Source organism: Cibotium barometz, chromosome 16 (assembly GCF_041138505.1).
Source record: "Cibotium barometz isolate CiBa-2024 chromosome 16, ASM4113850v1, whole genome shotgun sequence".
Lineage (NCBI taxonomy): Eukaryota > Viridiplantae > Streptophyta > Polypodiopsida > Cyatheales > Cibotiaceae > Cibotium > Cibotium barometz.
In genome coordinates, this window is record NC_141061.1 from 11,833,759 (window position 1) to 11,839,034 (window position 5,276).

The window sequence follows — 5,276 nt, forward strand, 5'->3', positions numbered from 1 at the left end:
CAATTCCACTTGCATAGGTTTCCTTGATTTTTGATTTAGGACTAATTTATGCAGGTGAAAAGAATCTTTCCACTTGCATAGGTTTCCCTGATTTTTGATTTATGACTAATTTACACAGACATCGTGGGGAAATAAAAGAATGAGTACTGCCTGAATCAATCAAAAGCTTGACTGAATCAAAAGCTTGAATTGCTTACCTTGGTACTCTGCTGGAGTCTGGAGGACTAAGAATTGACGGTTATTCCCCTGATGCTCTATTGCTGCATAGATCTCTCCTTTCTCTTCCTCCACTTCCTCAGCTACTGCAATCTGAGGCGAAACTCTCTCTCTTTGGTTATTCCAATTCTGGGAGAGGGAGTTCGGAGACTGCTTTGCATGGAGGCTGCAGGCTAAGCTGGCACTCTTCTGGGGGGGTTACCTTGATTCTAGCACGGGGGACCTTGATTGGACTGATACGAAGGAGTCTGTCTCTGAATTCTGGGTCCCTGGCTTCCTTGGCCCACAGAAAGAGATGGGCAATCTTTGAGCTGGTGCCCAAACCCCTGACATCCGAAGCATCTGTTCTCGCTTTGAAGCTCTTCCATTATGGAGAGAGCCAGAGTTCCTGAGAAAGTACTTCGAGGGAAAGGCCTTCCTTCATTCCTGAAGCTTCCCGTCTCTAGATTCTGGTTGGGACCTTGGTGTCTCTTTGGAGGCGGAAGGTTGGAAGAACTTCTCGGTGTCTGAAATCTCTTGAAGGATGAGGGAGCTAGCTTTGGCGGGACTTTCACGATGAAGGCTTTAGCAAAGTCCTTCGCCATTGTGATAGCTTCTGCCACCCATGGACAATGGCTTGGCATTCTTGACCAGTGTGTCTAAGGGTTCGTTTATTCCCCGAATGAACCTGGCCACCATGAGTTGCTCTTCATCTAGAGGTGGTGAATATTTGAGTAAAAGAGCAAATGCCTGGTGATATTCTTTGATGGTTTTTCTCCCCTGATTTAGCTCTAAGAATTCATTCATTTTGGTTTCTAAAAACCCGAGGGGACAAAATCTCTTCCTCAAATAGGTTTTAAGGTCGTTCCAGGACTGAGTATTTCTATCCAGATGGTTGGTGTCACAATGGTTCCTCCATGCCACCCTGGCTATTTCCACTATTTTCAGCCTGGTTAAGAGCCATTTTGCTTTGCTCATTGTAGCATGTGACGTCAAAATATTCTTCCATGGCTTCCACCCATTTCTCCAGAGCCTCGCCTAGGTTCTCCCCTTCTCCTTTGAAGGGTCCTGGTTGAGTTCTATGAAGAGCCTTACGGACGTCGAGGTCAAGCTCTTCATCTTCAGAGAGAGGGTCTGGCTGACGTCGAGGTCAAGCTCTTCATCTTCAGAGAGAGGGTCTGGCTGACGGCCACGGTTTCCTCGTCTTATGATTCTGCCAAAAATGATATATTATTAAATTTTTATTTTGATATCGTCCACGAGATCCTAAGACTTAGGAGGTTCGGAAAATAATTTCTTAAACAAGATAAATGATCTTATTGGAGATCTATGACATATGTCCGGTAACAGATTTTTCTTTATCAGTTCGTCCATAAACAATCACTTATAGGGAATTTTTCTCCAGAAAACATTTCTTTATTTATATAAAAGTTGCAATATGTACATAGAGCAGCTTGGCTCCACAAGTCAAAATCTCCTCGGGAGACGCATAAGATAGCGGTATTGTGGGCTATAGACATGCCCTGATACAAATGTTCCCTTACTGCCAAGGGAGCTACTATCTTCTCCTTAGGAATAAAGCGACTAAGGAGTCTATAGATTTGGCATGAAAGTTTGAAATTTCGAGGCGTTGAGTGATATAAAATAATGCCATGTATCACTTTCAGCTTCATCAGAATCATGGCCAATGAGAGGTTCTGCCTTAGCATCGCACGCTGGTCGCAAGAGGCATGGACATACTGCCCTGCAAACCACTTGTGCTACTGTCTCTCCACTGGGTTAGGAAAATATAGATCCTTGAAATGGCGTGCAAGTCTGACTTAGCTCGGTCGAGTTGTAGCGAAAGAGATGAGATGCTTGAAGGCGAACGCAGTCATGTCTTGTGACTAGGTGAGGTCGAGAATACCAGATAAGTGTGGAACTTCCATCTATAAAAAAAATTTCTTTGATTAAAAATTCTTCTTTAAAATGAAGCTTACGGAATGAAAATACAATATGTAAATGTTTTTTTTGAGTTTTTATTATCAATTTCTGATAAGAATTTGTTTGTCCTTATTAGCTTTCAACAAAGCTCTGATACCAGCTGTCAGACCCCTACCCCCTCTGTGGTACCCTTCCGGTGTGGCGGAAGCGGCGTCGGCCTCCCGTGCGGGGCGGGGATCCACACTCGGGGCCTCGCCCACGGATGTCCGGATGAGAGGTTAGCCCGGCCGGTTCCTCCGAAACCGAGCTTGGAAAAATTCCCCTCGCTCGGAAGGCACGGGCGATTCCACCATGGGAAAATCTTCTAACGCGGGAATTACTCTAACGAGTCAAGGTCATAACTAGTTAAACTGATCTGACCGAACCTGAAGTCACATGGTCAGATCAAGAAGAGACTTGTACTTGGTCCATGGAATCACCGCTTTTTTCCTCTTTTACGAGGCACAGTCGCTGATCCTCTCCCACAGAACAAGGTCTTCTCAGGATTTATTCTAATAAACGTAACTAATTGTTTTATTTAGTTATTTCACAGGAATCCTCCGATCCAATCCGGCCCATGGGTTAGCCAACCACTCGACCACTGTATTGGTGGGATTCCTTTATAAAGGTTTGGTTGTGTTTTGCCTGGGTGCCAAGGAAAAGAGTTTCCAGGCCCCCTAGCTGGCGATTCATGCAAAAATTAAAGTAGGCATACCACGTTCACACCCAATATGAAATTGCTAACAGATTCGGCTGGCTTTAAAACAATCCTTCAATAGAAATCATAATATTACTGATCATTATCTTCCAAAATTCCGAGTCCATTGTATTACAAAATGTGTCCTCTCTGGACTCTCCGTTGTTGAAGACCAGCTGGCCAACCAATGGGATCCAGTATCAAAATTTGGTTTCCAAAAATCTTTCCTTTTAGTCCATCCGAAATCTTCCTCGACGTACGCATGGGTGTCCTAGCAACCGCAAGCCCATGCATCGCCTGGTCAGAACCCTCTAGGATCCTCCTTAGGTGTCCTAGCACTTCACTTAGGGACCGCTTCGCCGGTCCATGACCATCGTACCACAAGCGCACCATTTTAACTGTACCGAGGCTGGTCAAGACCCCGGCAGACTTTGCCGCGAGAGCGATGTCCCTCGACGACCCCCGCCATAACTGTTCCATGAACCTCCTCTTAGTAAAACATATGCCAAATGCTTCCTCCAGCATTCTAGCATGAAACAATCCTTTGAAGGAAAAACAGAGGTTCCAATGCAAGTAAAATTCCCAGTTTGAGATTGGTTCCACAAAACCTCTTTCTCCATAGCTCCTGGTTTCATAATGAGGATCCTTGATCTCTCATGAGGGTAATCTACCCATCATTTTGTTAGTTTGTCCAACTAGATTCTTGGTGAGTTCAGTCAAAGAAGGTAAAATTAGTTTAGTTCCGATAGTCTATTCTTTGTATTCAGGAACTGGAATTGGTCACTAAGTTTTTGCTTGATTCAGATTGAGAGATGGACAAGTAGGTTTACTGTCCGTCCCTCTTGTAGTCTAACCAAATTCATTCGGTTTAGTTCTAACAAGGATTCTCTTTAGATAAACATCTAGTTTTGGGTAAATATCAATTTAGTGATTTTTCCAATTAAAATATCCAAAGATATTCCTTATGCCACATAATTTCTCGACCTTAATTCATTAGGTAGAATTATGGTGAAAATTCATCTTCTGACACTAAGATTTAATTCAAATCCATCGTTTCTTCTTAAATATCATAAAAATTCTTCTTTTAACTAAATACCAATACCTATTTTTTGAATAAACTTAAATCCCTCTTTTTCTCATTTAATGAGTGCAATCCAATTATAATGGAAATTTCTCTTTTACCATAAATTAAATCTATCTAAAATTCTTCTTAAAAATTACATAAAAATATCCATTAATTCCATTAAGCTAAAAATTTCACTTTTCTAAAAAACATTTTAATTTAAGCATAAATAAAAAATTTATAAGATTTATCACTAAAATTCATTAGAGAGCTTCAATTGCATTAAAGAGCCATTCAATTGAATGCTTCTTAAGCTTGAGAGGGGTTGAGAAGTGAGAAACATTTAGAGATTAAGAAAAAAGACCATAAATCACACTTTAACTCTTAATTTTCTTGATTCTTTAGTCTATGGAGAGGCCCCCAACCAATCAATTGGTTTAGTATGTTGATGAAGACTCCAAGGAAGGTTAAAGAGAGAGAGAAGCTCCAATCTCGTCAATTTGAAAAGGATTATCAGAGGATAATAGAAAATATGCTTATTTTAGAGTAATACCGGCATAGTTTAGTTCACATATGAGAATACAAAATAATGAGGGTCTATTTATAGGTGAGGGAGGCCAATAAACTGAGTCCAACTGAGTTTTAGAATTTTCCAGCTTCAGTTTGTTGCCTGAATTTGGATAAGATTTGGACCAGTTTGGCTCCCCTTTTGATTTGGTTTGATCGAGGAGAGAGGAGAGATAAAAATATCTTATTATTTTTTAGTTTAAAACTCCTCCACACATGTCAAATAGGTGCCTCCTTGAAGGCTCCCCCTTTCCTTACCAAGGTGTCAAAAATGAATGATAACTCTAAAATACCTCATTTTTTTAAGTAAAATTTCATAATTTTTTACTAATAAATCTTGTACTCAGTCAACTCTTCATCTTATGTGGGCATTTACTCCATTTTGGGTATTTTCTTTTATTCATTGGATTTATCTCATCCCAACACTTGGATTAATCTTATTGGTCCATTAGAACCTTAATTGGACCATAATCTAAAATTTTCAGAAAATCTTGACCCTTTAGGCTAAGGTCTACTAAATCATTTTTAATTAATTCCAATTGCACCTTGGAAAATTTATTTTGATTTTCTATTTTAGGAAAACATGTTTTTGATATTTGTAGAATTTATATATCCAAAAATATCTCAATATTGATTTACCACTCTCTATAAATTTTTATCTCACTAGGCAAAACAAGGAAAAATAATATTTTCTTGTATTCAAAAACAGGGAATGATTATTACAGGGTAAAGAAGTAAAGGCTTAATCATTATTCAGCCTGAGGAGGAATCTTACGTCCTCTCCCACTTGAA